Here is a 16,480-nt window from a genome sequence, read left to right on the forward strand (position 1 = left end):
ATTGTATGGTCTGTGAATTATATGTCAACAAAACTGTTATAAAGAAGAAAAGAGCATATGCTCAGATCACTAGATATTTTGAGTTTTCGAGAGAAGTAGTGTTTCAGGATTAGATTAGCTACGTATAACAGTAACTCCACCATTACAGTGGCTTAAGTAAGAAAGCAGTGCATTTTTACTTATGGAGAAGTCAGGAGGTAGGTAGTTCAGGGTTGGTTTGGGGGTTTCCTAGAGTCTACAGGGACTTAGGGTTCTTCTCTCTTTCTCCTGTGCGATTCTCAGCCAGGGGCTTCCATTGTCAAGGCCAATTCAGAGTTCAAAATGGCCACTTGTTTTTATCCAGGCAGCAGGAAGAAGAAAGGGGGGAAGAATGAAAGCCACCCCCGCAACCCTTGCGCCAGCTGCTTCTTTCATCTCATTGGCCAAAACTGAGTCACATGGTCTCACCTTGCCACAAGGGAGGCTGGGGAATGTAGTCTTTTAGTTGGGCACATTGCTGCCCTGTCTAAAAATCAGGATTTGCAATTAAAGAAGCAGGGAAAACAGACTCTGGCTTGGTAAACATCAGCGCCTGCCACTGTTTTTAGGTGAAATTCTGATTGGTAATTTGACCCCCCCTTTTAAAAAATACCTTGCAGAACAGACTGAACACACCTGCAATTTGGACTCACTGCAGGTAGGCCTGCTGGATTGGCTGTGGCTCTGTGGGGAGACAGGAGTGGGAAAGCTTGTCCACTATGGCTTTGCAGGTGTCACTGGTTTGAAAACAGCTATAGTTAAAATAAGGACAGTGCTGAGTCACTGTGAGGTGGTGGAGAGAGGGAACACACAAGTGCTTGGCAAACACAGGGAGCACAAACCATACGAAGTCACAGTGTGGTTCTGCCACCGCATGGCTCAGACAAAAGCTCTGGGCTCTGCACAAAGCCTCCACAGCATCCAGGCTGCTGAGCAGACAGGAAGGGGCACGGCAATCTGAGTCATGGCACCCTTCCTATTGTGTTCTGCGTTTGCATTTGCTTTTACTGTAAACCAAAAGCATTACAAACTATAGATGTAATTTGGACATGAAGGAACAAGGACAAAAAGCCAACAATTACTCACTCTGGACATGACCCTGTCACTGCCTCACCTTCACTTCCGGCAAGGCAAGAGCCGTTCACGCTACTAATGACGTCTCCTGGGAAGATCGCATAATAAGCCTTGGCCAGAAAGCTGTATTTTTTGATAGGCAGGAAACCCATGGACCTTTACTGCAGTGGGTTCCGCAGGCTGCTCTAAGTTGCTGAGAAAGCCCATGGGGGAGAGGAAGAGGGCCTTGAGTGGGGTGGCATGACGCTCTCGGATGCATCGTGCCTACTCCCCAGGTGCAGGAAGGCTCAAGTGTGCATGCCCAGAGGGTCAGGGAGCGCTGGGCCAGCCCAAGACAAGCCATAGATGTTCCAGCATTGCCATGAGCTCGCGGAGTGACTTTCTTTTCTCATTTTCAAAAGATGAGGCTGTGCGAAACTTCTTTTTGGGCTATCTCCCTTGTTGTCAAACCAAGCCTCTCATCTTCTAGGAGGCAGGTGCTTTCATGGTGGCAGATCTTGGAGTTAGACAAGCCTGGCTCAATATACAGCTCCAGTTATTTATTGTATCTCAAAATGCAGTGGCTTGAAACAGTACCATTTGATTAGACATGAATTTGGGTAGGTGGTCCTCCATCAGGAGATCTTTTGGTTCCACATGGCTGTGGTTGGGGCTCATTCAGGGGTACTTACCTAGCCACTGGCATGGGTCTAGAGGGTACCTGGTGGCTGGAAGACTGGGCTCCTCTGGGCCTCTCCACGTGGCCTTCTCAGCCCAGTAACTGGACTTCTGACATGGCAGCTCAAAGCTCCAAAAGATGGGAAATGGACCCAGAGATGGATTCTGAGTCCACTGCTGTCTTACTCACCCTCAATTTAAAAGAAACACTGGAGGCAGTGTTAAAGATTCATACCCCAAAATGGCCCCAATTTTCCACCCCCAACCTGTATCCATTTCCTTTGAATGTCATATGGAGCAGCCTTGACCTAAGTAATTCCATCTTAGAAGAAGTTCGAATTTTACATTTCATAAGGCCGTTTGCCAACAGGGAACAGATGTTTTGCCTGATCAATAAAGACTGCAACCAGCCAGATAAGGACATAACCAAACATACCCTGCCACTGTCAGTCCTCACCAGAGGACGCTGTAGTCATAAAAAGAGCCGGACTTCTACCACTCATAACAGCTGCCTTGATAAGCGCCTGGCATCTGCCACTGAAGACTCTGCCCACATCAAAGACTCTTCCTTGCAAAACTGTGACGCTGCTGAGCTGCCCAAGCCAGGCCAGAATACTCTTTTTGTTCACATCGCTCTCCCTGTACTGGCTTGCTAACTCTTTTTCCTATCCCTTTTCTCATGCCATGTTACTTTGTTTGATGTGTAATTTTCAATCTATAATGTTTATATATTGGTAAGTATGCTATGTATGGTTTGCAATACTGACTGATCTGTGGAGTGGCTTGAGCCCGTGTGAATGCCAAGTCCTAAAAATTGTCGCCTCCTTCTTGGGAACTCCATAGAGCTGGTGGCTTTTGTGATCAAAGTAGCATCAAAAAAAAAAAAAAAAAAAAAGGCCTGACATTGTGGGAAGACACAAACATGTATGTGGGAGACCTGCTTATCTCTGGCCTTGAACCACTCATGGTAAGTGTGACTTTGCAATTCCTCCCACCAAAAGGTACAGTATATTTCCCTACCATCTGACTCAGGCCTTATCTATGGCCCATAGAAGGTGCCAGAAGTGATGGTTTGTTAATTCCAAGCCTAGTCCTCAAGAGGTTTTTCAGCTTCCCTCTCTGTCTCTCCCCACCCTTCCCACACCCCTGGCCCCTGTGATTGGCATAAGGATATGCCCAGCCTAGCCTGCTGGAGGACCAGGCTCCTAGAGGAGCCAGGGGCTACTGACCTCAGCCAATGGCAGACATGTGAGTGAGCCTGTTGGAGGCCACAACTGCCCAGCCAAGCCCAGGCCAGATCAGCAGAATCTCCCGGTTAAGCTGCCGGATGCCAGCAGTGTCGTAATATTTTCATTTGAAAAGAGAAGCAGCCAGGCACGGTGGCTCATGTCTCTAGCACTATGGGAGGTTGAGGTGGGTGGATCACCTGAGGTCAGGAGTTCGAGACCAGCCTGCCAAATACGGTGAAATCCCGCCTCTACTGAAAATACAAAAAAAAAAAAAAAAAAAAAAAAAAAATTAGCTGGGTGTGGTGGCACGTGTCTGTAATCCCAGCCACTAGACAGACTGAGGCAGGAAAACCACTTGAACCCAGGAGGCAGAGGTCGCAGTGAGCCGAGATCGGGCCACGGCACTCCAACCTGGGTGACAGTGAGATTTGGTCTCAAAAAAAAAAAAGAAAAAAAAGAAAAGAGAACCATGAGGAATAAATTAAACTCCAAAGAGTGAGAGCAGTGGGATTTGAAGCCATGTGGCAACTACATAAGAAGGTCTTTTAGGGCAGGCAACCCCCATGACCTGTTGGGAACCGGGCTGCACAGCAGGAGGTGAGCAGCGGGCAGGTGAGCATTTCCGCCTGAGCTCCGCCTCCTGTCAGGTCAGCATGGCACTAGATTCTCTTAGGACCGTGAACCCTGTTGTGGGTTGCACACTCTGTATGAGAATCTAATGCTTGATGATCTGAGGTGGGAGAATTTCATCCCAAAACCATCCCCCTCCCACCTCTTGTCTGTGGAAAAATTGTCTTCCGTGAAATCAGTTTTTGATGCCAAAAAGGTTGGGGACCACTGTTTTAGAGGCAAGGGACCCTTCTCCGTCTCTGATCCCCAAATGCACTGACTCCTCTCAGCTCTGCAAACCTGAGGCTGCCTCGGTCCAAATAGAGGTTCCCAACTAGAAGTGATTTTCAGATCCTTAGTAACTGGCATGGCACAGGCCTTCAGCCATTGGAATACACCCAGCCAGGGCCCTCATCAAGCACCTACTGTATGCCAAGCTCTGTTCTGTGTGCTGGGGATGTGCCAGTGGAAAAAAGTCCAAATCCTCACCACGAGAAGCTGTTGTTCTAGTGGAAAGGAGCAGATGATAAACAACTGATTAAATGAAATCCATGGCAGCAGATGGCAGTAAGAGTCACAGAGGAAATCAAAACGGGGTAAGGGGAACCACAAGTTCTGGGCAATGGTGGCTGCACTTTGAGTAGGTGGTCATGGGAAAGCTCATGAAGGTGACATTTGAGCAAAGATGTGGAGAGAGTGGAGCCCCCCAGACATCTGGGGGAACAGAGGGATGAGCATGTGCAAAGTCCTGAGGCAGTGGTGTGCCAGGCACATTCCAAGAATAGCAAGGGGCTGGGTGTGGCTACTGTGGAGGGAGAGAGGCACAGTGGGAGGAGATGAGAGGCAACAGGATACCATCTGGGTAGGGCCTTTGGGAGACGCTGAGGACCTGGGCTTTGCTCCAGAGGACACAGGAAGTCACTGGTGGGCTCTGAGCCGAGGAGGGTCATGATCTGATCCTTCCAGCTGCTGTGTGCAAGGTGGAAGCAGGGAGACCCCTGATGGTCCACGGAGTGGGAAGGTGGCTTGGATCAGAGGAGAAGGGGCAGAGGTGCTCAGATCTTGGATCTGTGTTGAAGACGGGATTTCGGTGATTGAACTTCTTTAATTCCCACAACAACCCTATAGGAAGGCACATTTATTGGATGCGAAAATAGCTCAGAAAGGTGACAGAACTTCCTGAGGCTTGACGGGAGCAGACAGTGGAGAGGCAGGGCCTGACCCCAGTTTCCAAATCCCTGTTGATTCCTTTGGAGTCAACAGCCTGGTCTGGTGATGGCCATCGGGGCTCCCAGAGGAAGTGACATTGACGTTGAGACCTGGAGGACCTGGAGCCATGAGCCAAGCCACAGCCCTGCTCCCTAGAGATCGCCGTCTTCAGAAACTCCCAGGCCCCTGCTCTTTCCACATTTTTCAGCCTGACCTGTGGCCAAAGCATGACAAACCTCTATGGGTGAGCACAGACGCAGGCCCCTCCCCTTTTGGGGCTAGGGTGGAGAGGAGGCAGGGTGTGTAGAGAAGCAGGAGGGATCTATCTTTGCCCTCACGATTCCTTGGAGTCAGCTGACACTGAGGCCTGGGCCTCCCTCTGCTCGGGTTAGGCTTGGCAGGGCCCTGGGGGATGTGTAGGAGCCTGTCAGGCCAACACAGCCTAGGCTGAGGGAGGTATCCCAGGCAGAAGGAATGAAGGTGTAGAGGAGGGCTGGGGTGGGAGGTGGGGGCAGAGCAGGAAGGGGTTGCCCAGGTTGTGGAGCTTATCTTAGAGGCCACTGGGCGCTTGTGAAGTTGGCTTTTCTTTCTTTAAGAGACAGGGTCTCACTCCATTGTCCAGGCTGAAGTGTAGTGGCACAATCATGGCTCGCTGCAGCCTCTACCTCCCAGACTCAAGCAATCTTCCCACCTCAGCTGCCCAGAGTGCTGGGATTACAGGTGTGCACCACTGCACTTGGCCCCAGAAGTGGGCTATATTTTTAAAGTTTTTATTAAAGTGAAACATGCATACAGAGGACAGTACAGTCCTTTTTCAAGCTTTTCTTTAATCTTTTATTTCTTTTTTCTCCTGGAGATCACAGAACACAGGATGTGCTCACACTGGATACACCTGTGCCTCCTGCACCTGGGTCAAGAATCATCACAGCTAGGCCCCCAGGGCTCCTTGGGCCTCCTCTCAAGGTCACTACTCTGATCTGCTCCCATATGGTGGTTTTGCCTGAGGTGGGCTGTTTTGGTGTGTGCCCTTCGGGTCTCTCTTTGGGATTCTCTCTGTGGAGGGTCACTGAGCAGTGTGCCGCTGTCCGCTGGACCACAGACCCTCTATTTGTTCCTCTATGATGGGATGAATAGAGGGACTCATTTGGGTTGTTGTCCAGATGGGGCTCTCACGAGAGCTGCTCTGGCCCTTCTTGCATCCTGTCCCTTCTTGCACGTCTGTTGGGTGTCTGCCTGCCCTGGAACGCCTGGGACCTGGGGTAGATGTTCGTTCTGTGATGATCTATGTTGCTAGTTTTCCTACATGGTTGTACCAGTTCATGTGGAAGGGTTTTTGTCTGTCTGTTTGTTTGTTTTCTTTCTTTCTTTTTTTTTTCTTTTAGACGGAGTCTTGCTCTGTTGCCCAGGCTGCAGTGCAGTGGCACGATCTCGGCTCACTGCAAGCTCCGCCTCCCGGGTTCACGCCATTCTCCTGCCTCAGCCTCGTGAGTAGCTGGGACTACAGGCACCCGCCACCATGCCCAGCTAATTTTTTGTATTTTTAGTAGAGACAGGGTTTCTCCATGTTAGCCAGGATGGTCTCGATCTGACCTTGTGATCCACCCACCTCGGCCTCCCAAAGTGCTGGGATTACAGGCGTGAGCCACCGTGCCCGGCCCATGTGGAAGGGTTTTAACTGATGAGCAGCCATCCTGTTCTCTGTTCCCTGGACCCCAGTGTCTGCTCTCTGCCATCACCATGGGCCTCTCCAGGACCCCGCCCACCACATAGTAAGTGGATCCCGCACACATGTGGTTGGCCACTTCCCTGACCCATGGGCAGCATATGACATTGGCCTCTCTGGGTAGTGAGACCCTCCTCTCTGCTCCTGCAGCCTCACCCCCTCCTGGGTGCATTTCTGCCAGGGCACATCAAGCCTCATATCCATTGTCAGCTCCTCAGTGTGGGCCCTCCCCTTCTTACTTCCCATAGACACAGGTGATCTTACTCACTCCCCAAGCTTTGGTCATGGCTGTATCAATGCCTCCCCGTCATGAGACCCTCTTTTCTGAAGGTCAGCCCTGGCCACCCAGCTTCCACTAGACATCCCTCCTGGCCACACCCTGGGCTCTCAGACTCCCTGCATCCGGAGCAGGACCTGCCATGTGCCTCTCAACCTCACCCTCCTCTATGCCTGCCTTGTGACCTTAGAGGGGGCTGGAGGGCCACCACGCTGGGCATGCCAGTCCTCCCTCTGTGGCTCAGCTGGTCCCTGGCCACATGATGTCCATTCTTTCTCTCTAATTTCACAAATATTTCCTCTTCTGTCTACCCCTGAAGCCACTCTGACTCCCTGTTGAAAATTATCACTCCTCTCTCTGTGTCCCCCAATGCTGTACATTGTCAGGAACTTCTACTCACCATAAAAGGGCCTCCCACTATGGCCTGAAAAAAGACGGGAAGAGGTGCTCACAAGATGGCTGATCAGACGGCTGTGTGAACCTCACAGCCACGGCACCCTCCCCAGAGGTTTCTGCAGCTGCCACCACCACCTTAATGACAGGCAAGCTTGGCTTAGACAACCCTGCCTATGTGCCTGGCAGAGCACAGTCAGCCACCAATCAGCCCAGGGGACTCTGGCCAGAGTAACCAAACTACGGCACAGCCCTTTGAGCAATCCAGCAACCGGTACAACCACATAGGAAAGCTGTCCAGCAGCATCGGTCATCACAGGACAATTAGAAACAGATCTTTTTAAAAAATAATCGAGCTTTGAGTGTTCTTCAAAGGACAAAGAGTGGGAGTGCAGTTGCCAACTGAGCTAACCAGGGCAAGGAAAATTCTGAAAACGTCACCACCCCTGAAGTCTTTCCAAGGTTGTACCACCTGATCCCAGATGGTGAAATTACCAGCATCAAGATCAATCAAGTGGATCCCAATGAAAGCCTCTCCATTATGCTGATGGGAGGCAGTGAAACCTCGCTGGTCCGTATCATCCAACACATTTATCATGATGGGGTAAATGCCAGAGATGGCCAACTACTGCCAGAAGACATCATCCTAAACGTCCACAGGATGGACATTAGCAATGTCTCTCACAACTATGCCCTGCCTCTCCTGCAGCAGCCCTACCAGGTGCCGTGACTGACCACGCTGCACAACCAGAAGTTCTGCAGCAGGAACAGTGGACAGACCCTGGGTGCCTACAGACCCCAGGATGACAGCTGTCATGTGATTTGCAACAAAAGTAGCCCCAAGGAACAGCTTGGAATGAAATTGGTGTGCAAGGTGGATGAGCCTGGGGTGTTTATCTTCAATGTGCTAGATGGTGGTGTGGCTGATTGACATGGTCAGCTGGAGGAGAATGATTTGTGTTAGCCATCAATGGACATGACCTTCAGTATGGCAGCCCAGAAAGTGCTGCTTATCTGATTCAGGTATTGCTGGCCCTCTTCGCCACTGTATGGACTCATGCAATGCCAAGAAGGTAGAAAGCTGCACTATGACCCAGTGTCCAGCTCTGAAAAATGCTGCTCCTTACGTGGTGGCATGTTTGATTCCCACATCTCTGCTCTGGGAAGTTGCTGGCCTATGTTGCATCCTGATAGTACCAGCAGTTTTTATCAGTCATAGCGATGGCAGTGGTGGGCTGTCTGGAGCAGCTGCTGCCCTCACTCCGACTACAGCAGGGAGGCACAGCTGGGACTGCACACTCCCTGGAGCTAGTGGGAGCCTGAGACTAGTGGAAGCCCCGTCCCTTCTAAGTTGGTGGGGCAGGAGCTCCCTGGGTGCAGCCACAACTGCCCAAACCATGGCTGCAGACCTGGGCCTCCTGGGCCATGGAGCAGGCAGGGATCCCCCCACCCAGGTGCAGTTGCAGTCCATCCAAACCACTGCTGTGGACCCAGGTATCCCTGCACTCTTGGGGGCCCAGGAAGGCTCCCCCTGCCCTAGCAGGCTCAGAAGTACCTGGCTTCTCCCTGCTGTTGGTGCCCACTTTGATCTTGGAGCAAAGTTGGGGCCAAGCCTGGGCACTGTCAAGGCCTGACCAGGTGTGCACACACTCAGTGCAATGCTGACATGCCAGTCCCCTGCTGCCTCAGCCATCTCCAAACGTTGGGCACCAACAAGCATAGGAGAGAAGCCAATGGGGTGCAAAGGGCGACTCAGTGCTGGCCTGCAGGTTCCCCCTTGGCACCTACAACTTGGCCACCATGAATGGCAGCAGGAGGCAAATAGGTTCCTGGGTGGAAGAGGGTGAGTCTCTGGTGACACCCTACCTTCAGGCCAGGGAGGGCCGGGAGGCTAGGGACCAGGCTACCAGTTCCATGGACCAGAGTGGGAACTTGTGGTGCCTTTTCCAGACCCACCCATGGCTGCCCATGGACCAATTGGCACACACTTCCTCCCTCTGAGGCCCATAAAAACCCCAGGATCAGCCAGAGCTGAGTAGATGTTGGGAGAACCAGCTACAGAGAGGAGATACCCACTCCAGGGTCTCCTCTCTGCTGAGAACTTCAGAGAACGATGGGAGGACCTGCCTGCAGAAGGAGCTACTCACTCCAGGGCCTCCTCTGAGCTATTCTATCACTCAATAAAGCTCCTCTTCACCTTGCTCACCCTCCACTTGTCCACATACCTTATTCTTCCTGGATGTGGGACAAGAACTTGAGACCTGCTGAATGGCAGATCTGAAAGGGCTATAACACAAACAGAGCTGAACATCGCCCCTTGTTTGAGACATTGCAGGTGAGGAGAAGGAGAGAAGAGCTGTAATCCTTCAGTGATCCCAGACCTGGGAGCTCCCTGAGCCAGGCTGTGACTCGCTCTTTGGGACCCTGCAGTTCCTGGAGTCTCCAAGCTTCCAGGGACCACCATGTCCCCCAGTGGCAGCCATGGAAGCTGCTTGCATTGCACCTGGTCCAGCTGGAGCCTCACAGAGAGCCTGTACCCATGCTGGCACCTGGAGCTGCCCACCTTGCTGCAGCAGCCAGCATGCCTGACTGTACACAGTGACCAGATCCCATGCTCATTCACTCACACACCCCTCACTGCTCCATGCCTGGCTAGCCCTTGCCAGGCATGGGATCCAGGCTAGTAATGTGAGCTGGCACAGCCTGCCAGGCCAAGTGGGCAGAATGAGCCCAGAGGGTCCAAGCAAAACTCAAGCAAAAGGTGCCACTGGCCACAGAGGTTTCTGACCAGAAAAGCAACACCTCAGGGATCCCATAACATTTTGGAGGGCTTGTCCAGGATCTGCAGAAGGGTGAGTAAAAGCAGATATAATCTTTCTATCCTTTTTTCAAAGTCTCTAAACTCCACAATAGTCAAAATGAAAGAAAAATACCAGGCCTCTATCAGCCACTTAAAAGCAACTAGTGTGGCTGCCAGACTTAGGACACAGAGGACAGGCTTGCTGGAGAGTACACTGTCAGTCCTCCATTATTCTTGGATGTTGGGAATGTTGGCTTTGTTCCAACCCAGTTTTCTTTCACAGAGATCTAGCCGTTGTGTGGGAACAGAAGGAGGTCTTGAGGCAACTGAGGGTATCTGACCAAGGCTATCCCTTGGCCTAATTCAAAGGCCCCTGGATTAACTCCAGTCCCTGACCACCTGTTACAGTGTCAGCACTAGGACCTCCAGTCTTTCCTATTGTTCTTTCTTTCAGGATGTCAAGGTTCCTATTTCTTCTTTATGTACAATGTTAAATGTTAAGAATGTTGCCAGTTGCAGTGGCTCACATCTGTGCCAGCACTTTGGGAGGCTGAGGTGGGTGGATCACCTGAGGTCAGGAGTTCAAGACCAGCCTGGCCAGCATGGCAAAACCCCATCTCTACTACAAATACAAAAAAATTAGCCCAGCATGGTGGTGCCTGTAATCCCAGCTACTCAGAAGGCTGAGGCAAGAGAATCGCTTGAACCCGGGAGGCAAAGGTTGCAGTGAGCTGAGATTGCGGCACTGCATTCCAGCCCGAGTGACAGAGCAGGACTCGGTCTCAAAAAAAAAAAAAAAAAAAAAAAAAAAAAAAGTTAAGGATGTTGTTGCAAACCAGAGGTATTACTGGATTGAATGAGCATTTGGCTTAGTCATCAAAAGTCTAAAATAGAAGGTTAAGAGTAGCACAGAAGCCAAGTGTGCCTTCGTATCTGTACATAAATTTGTGGTAAAAACGTTCTTGTTGTTTCGTTGGGTGACAACTTAGTGCCAAGCACCTTGAGGCACAGAAAAGAAGCATGGCCTCAGGAAGGAAGCCTTTCTGTAAATGCAGGAGAAAATGGTCCATGGTCCCATATGTGCAGGCCTTCTTTGCCTTGCAGGGTAACCCAGACTTTTCTGATGTTGTAGGATTGATTCAGCCCTCCTACTGGCCATCTCAGGAGAAGCTACAAGGGGCAATTCCAGGGAAGCAAACCCCAGAAGTACCTCCAGCAGGAGAATCAACCGCCTCTGCTCCTCCCTATCCAGGTTCTCTCTGAAGCTTGCCGCAGCCTAGGAATCCTCATTTTAGGCAGGTCCCAGTCTCAAATGCCCCTACAACAGATGCCTGGTGAATATGGCCCCTTTTCTCTACAAGACTTAAAGGTACAGGTCCCCTTTTCTCTACAAGACTTAAGGCGAATTAAGGGGGATCTTGGCAAGTTTTCAGGCAGCCCTGACAGGGATATAGAGGCTTTCCAGAACTTAATCAAAATATTTGAGCTGTCCTGGAAGGATGTCATGTTACTTTTGAATCAATCCCTGACCACCATTGAAAAGCAGGCCACCCTGCAAGTGGTAGAGAATTTGGGGGATGAACTTTGTATCTTATATAGGGTCAGGCAAGAGAATGAGATTTATATGATTGGAAAAATAGCAGCACCACTGGAGGACCCTGAAGGGGCCCTAATGATGAAATGGGAGAATGGAAGAGGAAACACGTTCAGGTGTGCATACTGGAGGGCTTATGAAAAACCAGGACTAAGCCTCTCAATTCCTCCAAGATTGCCATGATAGACCAGGTATTAGATGAGAATCCCACTGCCTTCCTGAAAAGGCTAAGACGGGCCTTGGTAAAACACATCTCTCTAGCTCCTGATTCAGTCGAGGGACAGCTAATCCTAAAGGATAAGTTTATCACACAGGTGGCCCCTGATATCAGGAGGAAGCTACAGAAACTGGTTATAGGACGAGACAGTACTTTAGAGAACCTCCTAAAAGTGGCCACCTCAGTCTTTTACAATAGGGACCAGGAGGAAGTCCAAAAAAGAGAAAGGAAATACAAGAAGAAGGCAGAGGCTCTAATAGCCACCTTGCAAGCTCACAAACCTCAGAGTCCCCAAGATACATGACAGTGAGGGGCATCTCAGGTCTTTCCTCCACCATGTCAAGAGTCATGGTGAAAATCACCGTATTCTCTGCTCCTCCATGAGTTCAAAAGCTAGAAGTATTAAAGTATTGTCCATTTGGTGTGGCCAAGGTCAGGTAATAAGAGATTTAAAAGGACTTCTTAAAGAGGAGGCCTATGGTTAAAAGTCAACTTTTGGGAGGCTGAGGCAGGCGGATCACGAGGTCAAGAGATTGAGACCATTCTGTCCAACATATTGAAACCCTGTCTCTACTAAAAATATAAAACTTAGGCCAGGCACGGTGGCTCACGCCTGTAATCCCAGCACTTCGGGAGGCCAAGGTGGGTGGATCACGAGGTCAGGAGATACAGACCATCCTGGCTAACACAGTGAAACCCCGTCTCTACTAAAAATACAAAAAATTAGCCGGGCATGGTGGTGGGCACCTGTAGTCCCAGCTACTTGGGAGGCTGAGACAGGAGAATGGTGTGAACCTGGGAGGCGGAGCATGAGGTGAGCTGAGATCATACCACTGCACTCCAGCCTGGGCGACAGAGCGAGATTCCATCTCAAAAAAAAAAAAAAAAATTAGCCAGGTGTGGTGGTGCACACCTGTAATTCCAGATAATCAGGAGGCTGAGGCAGGAGAATCGCTTGAACCCAGGAGGCGGAGGTTGCAGAGAGCCAAGATTGCACCACTGTATTCCAGCCTGGGTGACAGAGCAAGACTCTATCTCAAAAAAAAAAAAAAAAAAAAAAAAGTCAACTTAATTAAAAATGGGTATCCAAGCTCCAAGCTATAGTTCACGTTAATTAAAGATGGATGTCCATGCTATAGGTATATTTAAAAGGCCTTAATGTCTTTTCTCTTCATGGATCTTGTTTTTCTGGAAAAAGGTTTTATTCTTGTCAGTCGACTGAACGATTTTTCTTCATTTTTGTCTTACCACTCTTAATGCACACATGAGAGGCCCCACAAGAACTTCTGATGGCTGGGACTCCTTGGGAAAATGGATGAGGTGCCACGGAGCCTGTTTTGGGAAAAACCTCTGTTTTCTTCACAGAACTCCAGGGATTAGAGGCAGATGCATCCCTCTCAAAATTTGTTTTTGTCTTCCAGCTAGGCCTATTTATTAGGGTTTAGAAACCACATGTTTTCCTAGCCCTGGTTCTTGAAGGACTCCACCCCAAGGCCAGTAATCCAACTAGGAGACTGGCAAATGAAAAATTTTACAACTACTGGATCTTCTTCTGTCTGTTTGTGTAGTTATATAAAACCTAATATCTGATCTGCATAATTTGGATCATATGTCTACATTTTGAAGCTATTTTATTTTTCAAAGATGAAAGTGACTCCCAAAAGTTAACTTTTAACCATAGCCCTCCTCTTTAAGAAATCCTTTTAAATCTCTTATTACCTGACCTTGGCCACACCAAATGGACAATACTTCAATACTTCTAGCTTTTGAACTCATGGAGGAGCAGAGAATATGATGATTTTTACCATGACTCTTTTTTTTTTTTTTTTTTTTTTTTGAGACGGAGTCTTGCTCTGTCACCCAGGCTGGAGTGCAGTGGCTGGATCTCAGCTCACTGCAAGCTCCACCTCCTGGGTTTACGCCATTCTCCTGCCTCAGCCTCCTGAGTAGCTGGGACTACAGGCGCCCAGCACCTCACCCGGCTACTTTTTTGTATTTTTTTAGTAGAGACGGGGTTTCACCAGGCTATCCAGGATGGTCTTGATCTCCCAACCTCGTGATCTGCCCAAAGTGATCGGCCTCCCAAAGTGCTGGGATTACAGTCTTGAGCCACCGCGCCCGGCCTTTACCCTGACTCTTGACATGGTGGAGGAAAGACCTGAGATGCCCATCATTGTCATGTATCTTGGGGACTCTGAGGTTTGTGAGCCTGCAAGGTGGCTATTAGAGCCTCTGCATTTTTCTTGTCAGGTGTGACACATTAAAAAAAAAAAAAAAAAAAAAAAAAGAGCTCTAATTGACTGGCTTAAAGAAACATAAGTGCCTAGATCAAATATTTTGAAAGAAAGATAAAGCTGTAATATCTTTTAGTTCAAGTGACTTTGATCTTTGAAAAATAAAATATCTTCAAAATGTAGCCATATGGTCCAAATTATGCAGGTCAGATATTAGGTTTGCTAAATGCTTTAAAGGTTATAAACTGCTTCTTTCATTTTTGAAAATTATTTAACTTTCCTGCTTTCCAGTTTGGTAGGGCCTAGGGATGTACAGAGTTAACCACGTCCATACTGGAAAGAGTCAGACCTTATCTGCACCTAGGAAATAATTAAAATAACTTACGAGGCTTTACACCAAAATTAAAAATTGCCAAGAGTTACCATTATAACACGTAATTTGAGACTGCTTAAAAGAAGATTTACATGCAAAGAGTGTAAGGAAAGTAAAATGTGTCTTTAGTAAAAGAACATAAGGCAGCACGGGAATGTAAATTTTTGCCTAGTCTAGAGGGTTAAAGGATTGTTTTCAATTAGATAAGATAAAGCTAAAGGTTTAAACAAGTTATGGGAGGTGTTTAAAGACTAATCTTGAAAAAGAAATTCTGTGTGTGAACATATTGACTAAATTCAAAAGGGCATTATTTGGTTTTTCTGTAAATTGAACATTGGAATAAAAGCACAAGTTTCTCAGGGCACTGACCTCCTCTTTAACAGACTGGTAATGGATTATAAAAGGATTAGGAGAATCTCAGCTCATGGTCATACTGATTAAGATTTTCAGGTAATGTTAAATGATGATGAAAGATTTTTGTTTGCCTTGCAAATAAACTACCAAAAAAAGAAGGGAAAGACAAGAGATAGATTGTTTGGAAAGCTAAGTCTTCTCTCTTAATGTGTAAAGGTTTTTGCCTTCTTTTCTTGAGCCATCATTTTGGCTAAATAAGTGACTTATGGTAATCTGGAATTCTATTTCATAATGTCAAGTGTTGTAAACCTTTAACACATTTGATAGGCTTCCAAAAATCAAATTTTAGCTTCAAAATTGTCTTTTCTGACCCCTGGAGCATCCAAAGGAAAGGTAAACAGTATTATTTGACATATTTAGTCACATGAAATTGTCAAAATAAAGTGGTCTTTGTCTTCTTCAAGTTATATTTTAGTGAATAATGTTAATATGTGTTTCAAAATGGTATGGATTTCTAAAATCCTGATGTCTGAGTATGTGCTTTCAATCATAATTAGGGTTATTGTGTTAGGTTATGTAGACCACAGAGGTGATCAAATTTCTTTATCAATCATGTTTTTGATTGTGACTACCCTAGGACACTTTGATATTCACAGACTGTCTTGTTTTGATCCTCTTCAAAAGATGGATTATAGTCCTCAAGTGCAGATTTCTGATAACTTTAAAGATGGTACACAAGAGTTGACTGGGTGGACTGAACTTATGGAAGACTGAAGTAATCTTTTTTTGACTTTTTGCTTGGAACACTGCTGATCCTTTGTTTTGTTTTTCAGAATCATGGAAGTTTTTCTTTTGAGTTATTTGTTGCCTTTGACAATTGTGGGGATGAACCAACCAGTGATTTCTGACTGCAGAGAGTGAGCAGAAAGAGCCCAGTGGGTTTGAGCAAAACTTGGGCAAAAGATGCCACAAGCCACAGATGTTTCCGGCCAGAAAAGTGACATCCCAAGTCTCATAACAGTAGTGGATTTTGGAAAGAAAAGAGCCAATTACAGGCTGAACACAAAGGAAGATGCTTGCTCTGCAGGAAGTCACAGTGTAACGCTCCTGGACTCCCCCTTCCAGCTATAAGAGATAGCCTTTGTTATTTAAAACTGACTAAATATAAATGAGGCTGCTGGACTGTTTCCCTTCTTTGGTCTCTGCTTAGCTCCATCATATAGATATGATTGGAAGTTCTCAGTCAAATCTCAAAAGAACAAAGAAAAGTAGTCATTAATCAAAACAACAGGGGAAAAAAAAAAAGTGACCCCTGCAGCCACTTCCTCAGGCCAGGCCTAGAAGGGTGGCCCCTGCCCCCAAGTCCTGAGAATGAGGTGGAATCTGAGTTCTCCAAGTGGTAGCAACAAAGGACCTTCTCAAATCCAAATCTGCTCACACTCTCTTTTGCCAAAACCCTGAGGCCAGCCACATGGGAAACCACAGATGGATCTCAGTACCATAAAGAGAGGCGCCAGACATCATGCACTCAGGGTGGAACCAGGAGGAGGTGCCTGGTGCCAGATGCTCAGCGCCATCCATGAAGTTGTCTTGCAAAAGAAGAAAGACAAAACTGGGAACCTGGGGCCATGCCTCTGGATCTCCCAGTTTATGGAGAGCATGTGGGACAAGAGAACACACGAAATGCAGGGGACTGAAACCAAATTACCTGACTTCTTC

At 48.1% G+C, this 16,480-nt stretch overlaps 2 pseudogenes; both read left to right on the top strand.

Annotated features, from left to right (window-relative positions):
* The first annotated feature begins 7,251 nt into the window (after positions 1-7,251).
* Positions 7,252-8,272, top strand: LOC140708748 (E3 ubiquitin-protein ligase LNX-like; annotated as a pseudogene).
* Positions 8,273-8,586: 314 nt separating this feature from the next.
* LOC119620352 (tRNA-splicing endonuclease subunit Sen15-like) overlaps positions 8,587-16,480 on the top strand; it is a 30,804-nt pseudogene continuing 22,910 nt past the window's right edge.

Source organism: Chlorocebus sabaeus, chromosome 16, assembly GCF_047675955.1.
Source record: "Chlorocebus sabaeus isolate Y175 chromosome 16, mChlSab1.0.hap1, whole genome shotgun sequence".
NCBI lineage: Eukaryota > Metazoa > Chordata > Mammalia > Primates > Cercopithecidae > Chlorocebus > Chlorocebus sabaeus.